Genomic DNA, 16,472 nt, shown 5'->3' on the forward strand with positions numbered 1-16,472 from the left:
TTTCCATATGATTGAAAAATAATTGCCAATAAAATTAAAAAAATCCTACTTAAAAATAAAATTTTGCTAATAGAAAATTTTCCCCCCTTGAATTGATATTCCATTTGTCAAAATTTTATACTTTTTTCTATAGGGGGTTTCTTAAAGTCATCCCTACCATAAGGTCAACAATCTCCCCCTTTGGCATTAGTGACAAAAACACTTATCATACGAAAAATTCTAAATTCTCAAAAAGATAAGTGAAAACTCCCCCTATCAATGTACTTGGGCCTGTATCTCAGTTTTGATTGCTATGCTGATACTCGAGTGATACTGCCTCTGATTTTTTCTCAAGATGCTAAACTTACGATGTGAGAACCAAATGCTCAGATACCAATTATTGGAAATGTATGGTGGGCTAGGTGACTGAGAGGGGGGTGTAAATCAAGAACCAATAAAACTTTAACTTCAGTTCACCAATTAACTATTTTGATCTAGTTGCATGCATGAAATATTGAAGGCAATAAAATATTTATAATAATTGAGACAGTATTTGGTAACCTAGAAACCTTCCAAATAAAAAGTAAAACTAGGATGGGGATGATACCCACAAGATTTATTACTGCAATATAAAGTTGGCCTATTAAGGCTTACAAATGATCACTTTTGGTGATCTTCTCTGCTAGGAGCAATAAGGACTATTAGGTCCACATTGTAAAAGGATTTATACAATACAATGAAGTATGCACTTGATTAGTAGATTTATCATAAGACTATTAAGACCACCTCATTAGAGGATTTGATTGATGCACCTATTAGGATGAACTAGTAGGTGATCTCTTCTCTGCAACTAAATTTGCTGATTTTTATTCCTTTGATGTAGAAATGATCATCTTGCTATGATAGATGAGACTCTTCTTTCCTTATACTGCTTGCAACCTTTTACTCTTCAATTCGCATTCATACTTGTTACACATTCATATTCTCTTTTGGATATGACAAGAGATCTTACATATATACCAATCAAATAATTACATTTTGAAGTTGGCTACAATACCAAACAAAAAAATCTTCACCAAGTCAGCTCAATGTTGAAACTTAGTTTTTGAAGACCATTTAGGTGATATTCTAACACTCAACAACATAATGAACTCAAAAAACTCTTGCAATAAGTTGACATTGGTTCTCAGTCTGTATCGATCACTTAGGAGTAGACATGAACTCAATTAACACTGATGACTTGAAAAACACTATAGAATTTGGTTGATACTGAAGCTTGGTCAACACTATGTTTACTCTACTTGGTTAACGCTGATAGCTTAGTTTACATTGTCTTTCTATTATGCTTGGTTAACATTTATTTTCTTCTTGGTTGATACTACAACAACTTAGTTTACACTGTGAGGCTTGGTTAACATTGTGATAGCTTGATTAATAGTGTGAACTTTGGTAAATATGACCAACCAAATGATCAAGTGTTTTGACACTAATTAACAAATGATTTGACCACAAGGTCAAAAATCTCCCCCTTTGGCATTAGTGACAAAAACACTTATCATACCAAAAATTTTGAATGCTCAAAAAGGTAAGTCAAAACTCCTCTATCAATATACTTGGGTTTGTAACTCAGTTTCGACTGTTGTGTTGATACTCGGTTGATACTGACTCTGATTTTTTCTCAAGTTACTAAACTTCTAATGTGAGAACCAAATGCTCTAATACCAAGTGTTGGAAATGTATTGTGGGCTAGGTGACTGAGAGGGGGGAGGGGGTAAATCAAGAACCAATAAAACTTTAACTTTAATTCACCAATTAACTATTCTGATGTAGTTGCATGTATGAAATACTGAAAGCAATACAACATTCATAACAATTGACACAATATTTGGTAACCCAGAAACCTTCCAAATAGAAAGTAAAATTGGGTTGGGGATGATACCCTCAAGCTTTAGTACTATAGTATAAAGTTGGCCTATAAAGGCTTGAAATTTATCACTTTTGGTGATCTACCCTATTAGGAGCAATAAGGACTGTTAGGTCCATAGTGTAAAATGATTTATACAATGCAATGAAGTATGCACTTGGTTAGCTTGGTTAGGAGATTTAGCATAAGACTGTTAAGTCCACCTTGTTAGAGGAATTGATTGATGCACTTGTTAGGATGATCTAGTAGCTGATCTCTTCTCTACAACTTGGTTTGTTGATTGGTATTCCTTTGATGTAGAAAAGATCTCCTTGCTGTGATAGATGAGACTCTTCTTCTCATTTTACTACTTGTAGCATTTTACTCTTCAATTTGCATTCATACTTGTTACAGATTTATGTTCTCTTTTGGATATGACAAGATATATTACATATATACCAATCAAATAATTACCTTCTAAATTTGATTACAATACCAAACTCAATAATCTTCACCAAGTCGACTCAATGTTGAAATTTGGGTTCTGAAGACCACTCGGCTAAATTTTAACACTCGACAACATAGTGAACTTGGCAAACTCTGGCACTTGGTTGACATTGTTGCTTGATCCACATTGATCCATCAGGAGTAGACATGAAATTGGTTAACATTGATGACTCAACAAACCACTGTAGAACTTGGTTGACAATATAGAGCTCAGTTGACATTGAAGCTTGGTGAACACTATGTTTTCTCTACTTGGTTAACACGGCTAGCTCAATTTACAATGTCTTTCTTCTTTTCTCAGTTAACACTTAATTTTTTCTTGGTTGAGAGTGCAACAACTCAATTTACACTGTAAGGCTCAGTTAACACTACAATAGCTCGATTAACATTGTGAAGCTCAGTAAATATGAACGACCAAATGATCAAGTGTTTTGGCACTAATTGACAAATGATTTGACCATAAGGTCAACAAAGGCTACTAAAAAAATACAATAGATAAGAACCTAGAAAATATGTACAAAGTATCCTTTAAAGAGATCAGACATAACTTAGTTACAACAATAAAGTTCAAACTCCAACTATACTGGACTTAAGTTGCAGAGTGCATATCAAGAAAGAATTACAAAAAAATATGATTTTGTACAAGAAATATGCTCATGAAATGATAGGAAATGGGTTAATAAATGTTCCTATATCAAGAAAATTGTTCCCATATCCTCTGTAAGTGGCAACATAGGAAAGTAAAGTCTTTACGCTATGTGAAAAACCCCCCAAAAGAAATTCAGCAATAAATATCAAGTTTTTGGCTTGCATCACAATCACTAGAAAAAATGATGCATGCACATAAACACACCATATTTTTGGCCTACATTACATCATTACGTAAGATCTTTGCACCATTACGTAAGATCTTTTCCATCTTCTCACAAGCCTTGTGATGTCGTGTAGAGCACAAAAATATACATCACAACATCAAAGCATGAAATTCCTTCTACTTGGAAAGTCTTGTAATTATGCAAATAACAAAAACATAATGCAAGATCAAAACCTGCATAAGATTGACTTGTGCAAGCTCATAACTTGCACAAGATCGCAACATCAAATGAAAAAAATGGTGCTCCTTTGACACACAAAAATACAGCATAGTGCAACATCAAAACCTAAAAACTCCTCTCTTCAATTTTACTTGTGTTCATAAATGAGCATGAAAATGCACCGCCATTTTGACCTATGAATGCCAAATCAGAAAAAAATGTGTTCCTTTGACAAGCTAACTCATTCTATGTAGCTCCTATGACACTTAAAAATGCACAATATTTTCATGCACCCGAGAATGCTAAAAATACATGAATTTTCCTAGCTGAAAATTACATTATTTATCCCATGAATTATTTCTCTAATCAGTTATTTGTAATGAGATAAAGGTTGATAAGAAATGTCAACAATTCAGATCTCTTAGTTCAGTAGTTTTGATAGGATTAATTCCTGTAACAATCTCAAAAGGTATCTTCTTAGTGCTCATGTTTACAGAATTATTATATGTTAACTTTTCTTGTGCCAAAGTCAAATCCAAATTAGTAGGCTTATCTCCAACCAAATATCTCAACAATTTATCCAAACTTATGTTCATAACTTTAGTTTGTCCATCTGTTTATAGATGAAATGTAGAACTAAAATTCAACTCTATTTTTAGCTTCTTCCAAAGTGTCCTCTAGAAATAGCTTGTAAAATTAGTATCTCTATTTGAAATAATAGTCTTAAGCAAAGCATACAATCTTACTTCTTCCTTAAATAAGAATTCAACCACCTGTACTGCATTAGATGTCTTCTTACAAGGTATGAAATGAGCAATCTTTGAAAATATGTCAACTACTACCAAAACAAAATGATTACCTCTCCGAGTTCTAGACAATCCAAGAACAAAATTCATACTAATATCTTCTCAGGGCTTATTAGGTACAAGTAATGGTGAATACAGTCCCACATTCTAACTAGTTCTTTTTGCTGTTTGATAAATCTTGCAACTTTGAGCCATATTTTTCACATGCTTGTAAATCTATGGCCAAAAGTACCTATCTAAAATTAATTTCATTATCTTATCAATCCCAAAATGTCTAGCAAGTCCTCCACTATGCTTTTCCTTAATGCTGTTCTCTCTCATAGATCCTCTAGGTATACACAATTGAATTCATTTAAACAACATATCTTCCTAAATGAAATAATTAGTCCACTTATCTCTCACCATTTGATCTTTATAAGCTTTCCAAGTTACTACAAAATTAGGATCAATTTTGTAAAAATATTTCAAATCATTAAACTAGGTACCTCGACTCTTATATTCTATCAACAAATTCCATCTTTTTCTCAAAGCATCAACAAACTTGTTTAATGGTCCACTCTTATGTTTTAGTGGAAAGAAAAAGTTCTACAAAAACACAACCCACTTCATATATCTCTGATTCAGATTATTCCAAAATCCCAAGTATTGCAAATATTTATGGTTAGTATACAACATAAAATCTTAAGCATCAAACAATGTGTCCATTTCTTCAAAATTTGAACAATAACATAGAATTCCTGATCATAAACTGAATATTTTCTCTTATCATAATTTAATTTCTCACTAAAAAAAGCTAGAAGTCTTCCTTCTTGACTCAAAAAAACTCCTATAGCACATTCACTAGAATCATATTCAACTTGAAAAGCTTTACTAAAATTAGCAAAAACAAGTGTAGGTAATTCTGCAATCTTTTGTTTCAATTTTTCATAACTCTTTTATGTTCCATGTGTCCATTTGAAATCATTCTTATCTCCTCTCATTGTTTTAGTTATAGCATTACAAATAGAAATGAAATTTTTGATAAACTTCCTATAATAAATTTCTAATCCATGAAATGATCTTACCTCTCCAACATTCACAAGTGTAGGCCAATCAAGAAAAACTTTGACCTTTTTTGAATTCCTCTTCAAACCATCAGTAAAAATTACAAATCAAAGATACACAATTTCTTACTTCACCACTAAACATTTCTTTAGATTAATAAACAATTTATCCTCCTTCAATTTCTATAATAGTTTTTTGATATGCTCAAAATGTTCTTCTTTAGTTTTACTAAATATCAAAATGTCATCAAGATATACGATTACAAATTTACCCAAGAATCTCTTCGAAACCACATTCATCAACCTCATAAAAGTACTAGGTGCATTAGTTAAACCAAAGCACATAACCAACCACTCATACAAACCCTCATTATTCTTAAATGTAATTTTCCATTTATCTCCTCCAATTCTGATATGATGATAGAAACTTTTCAAATCAATCTGTTAAAAATATCTCACTCCACTCAAACTATCCACTATGTCATCCATCCTAGGTAAAGGGAATCTATATTTCAGTACGATTTTGTTTATAGCTTTGGAATCAATGCAAATTCTCCACTCTATTCTTTTTAGGTGCTAACACAATATTTACTATGCAAGGACTCAAACTTTCTCTAATTAGACCCTTCTCAAGCAACGTTTGTACCTATCTATTCAAATTAACCTTTTCATCAAGTGTCAATCTATGTGATGATTTATTAGGAAAACTAGCTCTGGGTATCAAATCTATACAATGACTTATAATTATTACAAGAGGAAAACCATCAGGTACATTATTAGAAATAATTTCTTGAAACTTTACTAACAAGGATTCAATCTTAGGTGCATGTCCTTATTCATCTTGTTTCTCAATCTTTTTAGGAATAAAAGGAAAAGAAACATTTTTTTTCCTTCCCATCCTTTAAAAATTAATTACCTTCAACCAAGAATACTCTAACTATGCTACAATGATTCTCACCAAGTATTTCTAACAAGGAAACAATATTTTTGTATCCGTGAATATGTGGCCTCTGCTAACACACACACTTCAACACGGTCATTATATGCGAATTCATCTCGAAATGAACATTGGATTGTTCATCCGAAAATCAACCTGCAAAGTGACCTATTAGCTTCTATCTAAAGGGGATTGCTTGTCAGATATCCTCAAATTCGAGGTGTTTAAGCAACCAGACCCTGTAAGAACGAAGGATTTGAATGCAATTTAAGTTATATGAATGTGCAAGTAATCTAGATGAAGTACAAGCAATTAATCTAAGAAATAAAAGATATTAAACTAAAAATGTATGCATTATTAAGCTAAATGAATTTAAACTAAGAATGCAAGATGTATGTAAAAATATGAGCAAATGTGAGTATGAATTCCAGCAGCAATTCGATGCAAATTCTCCAAATTCATCCTCCAAAATGAAGAGATGAGGGTCTCTTAAATAGACTTTCCTGAAATCCATCAACGGTTGAGATCAATTCGGATCAACGGTCAGGATTAAAGATGAGGTTCAGTCATAAAGGGAGATTCTCAAATTAAAGGGAGTTAACAGATTTAATTTGAGTAAAATAAGGAGTTATCTGATTTAATTTGAGTAGAAAAAAGAGTTAACTGATTTAACTCATTTTTGATCCATAGTGAACTAAAAATTTCTCTTTTTGAACTGAAGAGAGATTTTTTTGAGATATTTAATTTAATAAAATGAGATATGCTCTCATAATTACTTTTTCTATTTAATTAAATAATCTTTAATTAATTAGAGACACTTTTCTTATTTAACTACATAATTTCATTTAATTAATTAGGAATGGCTTCCCATTTAATTAAATAACTTTTTTTAATTAATTAGAAGTACTCCATTTAATTAAATAATTTCATTTAATTAATTAGAAATACCTTTCCCATTTAATTAAATAATTACATTTAATTAATCAAGATAGACATAGTTATTAAATTAAATAAATTTAATTCCATAGTACATTAGCCTTAGGATATAATTTAATTTAATTAAAGTATAAATACTTAATAATTAAATTATAATTAAATCAAGTAGGTTTAATGTGACTAATATGAGTATGTACTATAGGAATTAAATAAGAAATATGATGAATGTAGATTAGGGTTTTTTGCATCTGACAATTAAGTCAAGTAGCGAATAGCAGAATGAGAATTGCCTATTAGAATAGGACTTAGAAATTATTAGAAATAGACCAGAATTGGTGTAATGGTAATGAGCCAATTTTGGGGTATTACATTTTGCCCCTCTTTGAATGAATGTGCGAGCAACACATTCAATTCAAAGAAAATCAGAAAGCATGATGTAAAGATGAGATTGGTTCCGAAGTTGATGACACAGAGACCAATTGATAAGCTTTTAAGGACTATCTCTAGAACAGAGCTTAATCCCAACGGATCCAAGCAGAGCGCTTATATACCTAATATTGATAGCATTTAAAAGATTATCTCTAGAACGGAGCGTAATCTTTAAAGATCTAGACAGAACATCTAGATACCTGAAATTGATAGCATTTAGAAGATTATCTCCAGAACGGAGCTTAACCTTCAAGGATCCAAATAGAACACCTAGATACCCGAGAATAATAGCATTTAGAAGACTATATCCAAAATGAAGCTGAACCTTCAAGGATCTAGATAGAACAGCTAAATACCTAATATTGATAAAAGATAACAAGGTCCCATCATGAGTCATAGAATCATCCCTAGAACAAAGCTTGATCCTCAGGAGTCGGGGTTTAGACTGTCCCAATACCTGTCTATCGAACTCTGAGAAGAGTTGTTATAAGGTTGATCAATTGATGAAAAGATAAGATAGATGGCAGAGATGCTAGATAGAAGGGAACAAAATGCCCCAAGTGATGAGATGCCCCAAGTGACTAGGACATAAGATGGGAACTAGATGCCCTGAGCAATAAGTATTTAATGATGTAATCATCTTGCCCCCTTCAGGAGCAAAATTGAAAGATGACACACCAAAAATATGATTTGAAGCAGTATATCATGAGATATAGAAGAAATTTGAGATTCAGTAGAATCTAGAAGAGATCAGAATGTTCTGAAGAAGATTCAGGGTTGATTTGAAATGATTGCGAAGTCGCAAAGACCAAGTTTGACCAAAAGTTTACCAGATTTAGCCACAGTTGACTATTTTCAAAAGGAATTTTGAAAATATGGAGAATGTAAAGTTGAAAGGATTCCAAGAATCACAAAGTATCAGAAAGATTTGGGCTGCACAAGTGTTCAATTGTGTCGGTCCCTAAAATTTTAAAACACATTTTTGAGGCTCTTAGGTGTGTCAGATTTTGAATTTGATCTCGAAAATGGATCCAGAACAGTCCAATTAGATGGGGGTGTGATTTTTGCACAAATCTGAGCACTTTAAAAAATTTGGTCACCACCTATATAAGGGCTCGAAGGGTCATTTTCAATTCATTTGTGCTTTTATCTTGTAGTGATTTTGAGCTCTGATAGAGACATGGCAGTGAATGTGAGATATCATCATTTTGAGCACTCCAAATGACACAGTTGGCCAGCAGACTACGAACCACCGGTGAGTCATCAATTTTCCATCTTCGTACTTTTGTTTTCACTTATTTCGAGGTCATTTATTGCACATTTTAGGATTTTTTTAGAGGTCAAATCTTTCTTCGCATGAGATAGATCTCTTCTCATGCGAAGATCTTCTTTCTTCACGCGAATAAACAGGATACACTATTTCTTTGCACGCGGTCGGAGGATCTCCACGTGAGACAATTTTGGATTCGCCCGAAGATGGAGTTTCTTCGTGCGAGACAATTCATGTTTCGCGTGAGAATATCTTTTCTCGCGTGAGTAGCTCTATATTCGCGCGAGAAGATCTTTTTTCGCGCGAAAGCTAGATTCTTCGTATAAAGAAAGAATTATTTCGCATGAAATTGAATATCTTTGTGCAAAATTTAATGTCTTCACACGAGATTTCATGAATCTCTCATGAAATTTCATGACAGTTTTGTGATTTCGCACTTAGAAATTGCACTTTATTTCGTTTTGAAGCTTCGATTTGACTTGATACTGATCATTTGTTCATCATTTTTTTGTTGTACGTACAGGAGGTCTTCGGAGATGTTTCATTCAGATCTCATTATTCGCCATATGGAGAGTTATTGCGGAGTCTAGATGACGTAGATCAGGCACACATTGCTCGATTGGGTTTGTCTTCTCTTTATCGGATTCCACCCGTGATGGCGAATCACGACCTTCTCACTACCTTGGTAGAGCGCTTCCATTCGAAGATGAACACCTTTCACTTGCCGATGGGTGAGATGACCATCACACCAGAGGACATCTGGAGGATCTTGCAGATTCCTTTCCACGGCGCTCAGGTGGTTTGTGATATAGTGCCTCGATTAGGGATAGAGGCACTATCCATTGTATTCGAGAGAGAGCTATCGAGAGGCAGGGCCATCAGCTGGGATCAGTTGATGCATACTTATGGACCCACAAAAAAGTTGGCATCCATGCTGGGTATATTCTTGAGCTGTTTCCTATGTCTGGACAGGGGACAACATGGGTTGGAGTGTGGATGGGGTGTCATGTTGCGCAGGATGCTAGAGTCACCAGAGATCTTTGGGTGGGGTCAGTGCATGTTGGCCCACCTTTTCCATGAGATGCACGAGGTCATCTTCCATGAGAAGAAGACCATGGCAGTGGGTGTTTATGTTCTATAGATCTGGGCCTGGGAGAATCTCCCTGTATGTAGGTTGATTTTTGAGGATGCTCGGGAGCCTATGGAGCCCTACATATGTAGATGTCAAGGGCATATTACCCAGGCCCACCTAAGTAAGACTGAGCACTGGCAGGCACATCTTGATGACCTGGTGTCCATTGTATGGTGACCTTGGAGAGAGACAGAGGACTGGGATGATGCTCCTAGAGAGCTGCCATGGATGTTTAGTTCTCGACCGCTGGTGGGCAGGACAACATCAATGATCGAAAGATTTGTGATCTCATGAGTGTGGTGGTAGTATGGCCAACTACAGGACATTTCACCTGAGTACTATGCCTATGCTAGGGTACAGAAGGATATTGAGTAGGGATGGCCTCCACGGATGGATCCAGGGCAATTCATGATAGATATCCGCAGTTTAGCTGTTGTTTAGTGGAACTACTTGCCAGAGGTAGTAGATGCAGGGATGATGCCTGCATATCATTCATTTTGATCAGCCATCCATTCCCAGACTTCACAGATCCATTAGGGATGGTAGGGCAAGTACAGGGACAAGGACAGGTGCCTTAGCAGCACCAGGCACAGCCACAGATGCCATCATAGGTCTAGCACCGGGTACAACATATGCCTATTCCCCCACATCAGATGGGATCAGATCTAGGTGCTGGGGGCAGTGGGGTAGGACACAGTCGATGAAGGAGGTAGAGGATAGAGGAGCAAGCCCCTTAGCAGGAGGTCCCACAGCAGCAGGTGCCTCCACAACCATAGGTACCTCCACCGTAGTAGGCACCTCCATAGCAGCAAGCACCAGAGATGGTTGATTAGGATATGTCTAATCAGCCGACAGGTGGGGTATAGGATGCGGTATGGCGGTACTGAGAGCAGGTTCGTGCAACCTCCCGAAAGTTGGGAGAGTGGCAAATTGCATTGGCAGTCAGGGATGCGTAGTTGGTAGAGCGACAGCGAGAGACAAATTTTTAGAGGGAGCGCACAGAGACTGCAGAGTGGAGGCTGGAGCTGGCGTAGGATGAGATCTGCTTCCATTCTACTCGAGCTACATATTATTATGCTACATACACCAGTGTCGTGCTAGATGAGACGTTGTAGGTTTAGTGGTTCTCTTAGTACGCGCGAGAGTCTAGAGGTGCATCACCTCCTGTCAGGCTGGATATGCCACCACCACCTCCGCCACTTGCTGCCCCTACTCCTCCTGCTCCTCCTAGAGGAGAGGGTTCAGGATAGAGTTAGATGCTCTATGTCTAATTTTTGATTTTGATCCCTAGCTATGTATCGATTGGTGTGCCAGCACCACATGTATCATTTTTGATCGATTGCGCTCGAGTAGCGCCCATTTTTGTACTGACCCATTCTTTGATATATATATATATATATACGAGATTTTGAGTCAAGTATTCCTGTGTACATGTCATTGTCTATTTTTTTTTGCTTTGATGTACATGAGATGTATGTTGTACTTAGATAGAATGCATATGTATGAACTGACATCTTACGTAGTGTCGCATGTTTTTGTTTGACAGTCACAGATATTCTATTGAGGAGCGTGAATTGACGAACCAAACGCTTGTGTAGCCATGGAGGAATTTGATGCATGTGGAGTATGAACAAAATTACCATTGAATTGCATGCTAATGCAAATAAAGTATGTAATGCAAGACTATGTTAAATGCAACCCTAGGTCTGGTTACCAAGCCTCGACGATTTATCATCATTGGATATAAAATAAAGCTTGTATGTTATACAACTCCCACTGACATTGCAATCATGAAAATATGAATATAACATACGTTATTGGGATGTTAGGATTAAATGTAAGCATTTGAGGCACAAGAAGCCAGAATGACCAAAACATTTATCCCTTTTAATGTAGCAAGTTGACATAAGCATCAAAGCATAAACACTAGGATGACCTAAATGTTGTTTGCATGACAGGCACACCAAACGCATGGGAGATTCCTCTTATGCTAAGTTTTCAGTATTCATTCTGTTTGCAATGACCCTTGCATTCGTAACCTGAGACAAAAGTGTGCTAGATATACTTGTAGTGACCCATACATTCACTTAATAGGATGAGTATGAGTATGTACTATAGCATGAAGAGTTCACTCCAACAAACAAGGAGAAGAACCAATGTCATTGACGTATCTATATAAAAGGAGTCGAGGTACACACATCCATCTAATACGAGATGAAGGCTCTTATAGTGGATACCCCTCTTATAGGAATAGATCAACTTATTGGAACTAAACTGCAAACAGAAAGCAAAGAAAAATATCATGCCCCCAGTCATTACTTCTCTAGTCAAAGATGACATCATCGAGTTGCTCGAGGAGATATGATAAAGAAAAACAAAGCAAACAAAGAAAATGCTCAGCATATTCAAACAAGTATATCATTTTTTTTGAGTTCAATGTTTTCGAGATTGATGTCAAGTGCTAATGTCTAGAACATGTAAGAAATAAATCTCTTCACTAGGGTGACAACAGTAGGTAGACGCAGTCAGAACGATTGGTAACTGAGGTCAAAGAGGAATCTTCATGATGAAGAACCTAAGAAGGACTAAGCGACATTAGAAAGACATAGCCAAGACGATTGGTGATTGATGCAAAAGAGATCTTTCATAAAGGAATCTTGGGACATGACTCGAGCAATGGTAGGCAGACATAGCTGAAACAACTGGTGACCGTTACGAAAGAGATTCTATGAGGAGAATCTCGGAAAGAGTGATACTAGCGACAGTAGGCAGACCCATTCAGAATGACTGGTGACTGTCGTGAAGGAGATTCTATGAGGAGAATCTCGAAAAGAGTGACACTAGTGACAATAGGCAGATACAGTCAGAACGACTGGTGACTGTCGCATAGCAGATTCTATGAGGAGAATCTCAAAAAGAGTGATACTAAGGGGGAATGCCCCTGAGTTGTGACAAGACTCAATCCATGGATACATGAGCAAGAAGCAGGAAAGAAAAAGCATGAAAGCGACTATACAAAATAGCCAAAAGATGCGCTACAAGATGGAGCATTGGGAACAAGAGGCGCTTGTTTACCAGGTTTTCACCTTCTTGGCAAGTTTTCTCTTCTTATTTTTTTTTTCTTTTCAGGACTTTTTTTCATTTTTCAATTTTTTTCAGGACATTTAGATATGTACAGAGAGCTTACTGAGATTGAATCAACTGTAAAACCTCTTTAGGTGGAGAGTGTTCATAGGCTCTTTAAGCACTTCTCCTTCGATTGTGGAAAGCTGATAGGCACCAGATCCATATACTGCAGTAATGATGTAAGGACCTAGCTAGTTTGTTTCAAACTTTCCCTTTTGCATTTGTTGTTATTGATTCTTAAGATTCTCTCTCAGGACGAGATCACCCAGCTGGAAGTCACGTGGCCTAATTCTCCTATTGTAGCTTTGTGCCATTCTTTGTTGATATGCTCGTAGATGATCATAGGCCACTTGTCGTCGTTCATCCAGCAACACAAGCTCTTGAAGCCAAGCTATCCTATAGTCATCATCAGTGATAAGGCCTTTCATGGAGATTCTTAAAGTAGGAATCTAAACCTCTATTGGAAGTACAACATTCGCCCCATACACCAATGCAAAAGGAGTCGTGCCCGTTGGAGTTCTAATGCTTGTTCTATATGCCCACAGGGCTGGATTGATTTTGGAGATGCTAGTCTCTCCCTAACTTACTGACTGTACGATGAAGAATTTTGAGGATCGCCTTATTGGATGCCTCAGCTTGGCCATTACCCTGGGGGTAATAAATGGAAGACCAATGTTGTGTAATCTTGAATTTCTTGCACAGTTCCTTAAGGTCTTTATTTTTGAAATATCCTCCATTGTCAGTAATGATTGAGGACGGTATACCATATCTATAGATGATGTAGTTTGTAATAAAAAGTGCTACAATTTTTCCATCAGCAATTGTGAGAGGGACTACCTCTACCCATTTCATGAAATAATCTGTAGTGGTGATAATGAACTTATGTCCATTGGAAGAGGTTGGGTGAATTTTCCCCACCAAGTCGAAGGCCCATTGTTGAAATGGCCATGTTGTAGTAGAGGGAATCAGCTCTCTGGCAGGAGCATGAATGAGATTCCCATGTAATTGACACTACTTGTAGGACCTAGCATATTTAATAGCTTCTTGCTCCATTTTAGGCCAGTAGTAACTAGCACAAAGGAGTTTGTGAGCTAGTGTCAGGCCATTGGAATGAGATTCACAAATGCCTTCATGAACATCAATTAATGCACGTTTGGACTTGTCGGGTTCTAAACACCTGAGGAGTGTTTCGTCGAGACCTCTCCTATATAGATCATCAACAATAATGACATAATGTGAAGCGTTATAGATTAGGTAACGTTTCTCATTCTGGGCTAGACCTTTCAAAATGGTTTGATTATGAAGGTAGGAATAGATGTGATGGTAGCAGGATGATTCTTGTCCTATAATAGAATAGATCATTGTAGAATCAGGTGTGTCATAGGCTGGGTAGTGTAACGCTTCCACCAAGAACTTATGTCGTAGATCATTTTCTGGCATTTGTAGAAGGGAGGCTAGAGTGGCCATAGCGTCAGCCACTTTATTATCTGTGCGTGGAACTTGTTGGAAGATGATGTGTGCAAAATATTTCATCAAATCATCAACCATGCATTTGTAAGGAATTAGTTTTTCATCCTTTGTTTGATACACATCATTTACTTGGTTGATGACAAGCTGAGAGTCACCGAAGATATCCAATTGATCTAATCTCCATTCAGCTGCAATTTTCATACCATTGATCAAAGCTTCATATTTAGCAATGTTATTTGTACAAGGAAACATAATCTTGTATGCTTTGGGCAATGAGTATCTCTGTGTTATGATGAAAAGTAATCCAGCACCTTATCCTTGTTGTGTGAAGGACCCATCGAAGAACATAACCCATGTATGGTGAGTGAGTGTTAGAAATGACTCATCTAGAAAATCAATGTTTATTGGTAGAAGACTCTATATGGGTGCCTCGGCCAGTTGGTTTGCAATTGCCTATCCCTTTATAGCTTTGCGTTCAACATATTGGATGTCAAACTCACTTAGTATCATGACCCATTTAGCCAATCTTCCCGTGAGAGCTGCCTTACTGAGCAAGTACATTAATGGATCTATTTTAGCCACAAGCCATGTAGTGTGGGCAAGCATGTAGTGTCTCAACTTTTGGGAAGCAAAGACAACTACCAAGCAAGCTTTCTCAATAATGCTATAGTTTTTCTCATAAGAGACCAATGTTTGGCTCAAGTAATAAATAGCTCTTTCTTTGTTGTCATTGTCTACCTGAGCCAACAGGATTCCCAAAGATGTTTCAGTGGCTGAAATGTATAAAAGCAAAGGCTTCCCATGCATAGGAGGCATAAGGATTAGTGGATTGACAAGATATTGTTTGATCTGTGTTAAGCTTTGCTCACAATCCTGGCTCCAATTGAATTTCACACCCTTATGTAAGATCTTTGTGAAGGATTGTGATTTATCTGCCAATTGTGAAATAAACCTACGAATAGATTGAAGCCTCCCCTGTAGTCCTCTCATCTGATTGATGTTTCGAGGTGGTGGCATGTCCATTATTGCTTGTACTTTTTTTGGATCTAATTCAATTCCCTTTGCAGAAACAATATATCCTAACAGTTTTCCTGATGTGACACCAAATGCCCATTTCTTAGGATTGAGTCGGAGACTAAATTTTTCCATATGATCTAGGATGGTCCCAAATCGTGCAAATGAGTATTGCATTTAGCACTTTTGACCAAGGTATCATCAACATAGTCCTCCATGGTTTTATGCATCATGTCATGGAAAATTGTAGTAATAGCCCACTGATATGTAGCTCCAACATTCTTTAAACCAAATGGCATCACATTCCAACAAAAGGGTCCCCATGCACATGTGAAAGCTTTTTTCTCTTGATCTTCTGGCGCAATTTTTATTTGATTGTATCTAGAAAAACCATCCATAAGTGAGTACATCTCATAGCCAGTCATCATGTCCATGATCATATCAATATTAGGGAGCGAAAAGTCATCTTTAGGACATGCCAAGTGAAGATCATGGAAGTCTGTACAAACTCTGATAGACTTATCGTGCTTGGACATAGGGACAATATTGGATATCCATTCAACATAATCAATTGCACGAATGAAACTAGCCTTCAGAAGTTTCTCCAATTTGGCTTTGACTAGCAATGCAACATGAGGATGCATTTTTCGAAGCTTCTGTTTAACTGGTTTGATGCCTAGTGCTATGGACAAGTGATGCATGATAAGATTAGGATCTAATCCTGGCATTTCAGAATATGTCTAAGCAAAATTTATTTTCTTTCCTTTGAAAAAGGCAATAAATTGTTCCTTCTCTTCAGGCGATAATGACTGCGCCAGATGTATCACATGAGGATGTTCTTCTAGGCCCAGGTTAATTGGCTTTGTCGTCTCTATTAACACTGATG

Source organism: Cupressus sempervirens, chromosome 6 (genome assembly GCF_028749045.1).
Source record: "Cupressus sempervirens isolate cs-2001-9-10 chromosome 6, ASM2874904v1, whole genome shotgun sequence".
In the NCBI taxonomy this organism is placed as follows: Eukaryota; Viridiplantae; Streptophyta; class Pinopsida; order Cupressales; family Cupressaceae; genus Cupressus; species Cupressus sempervirens.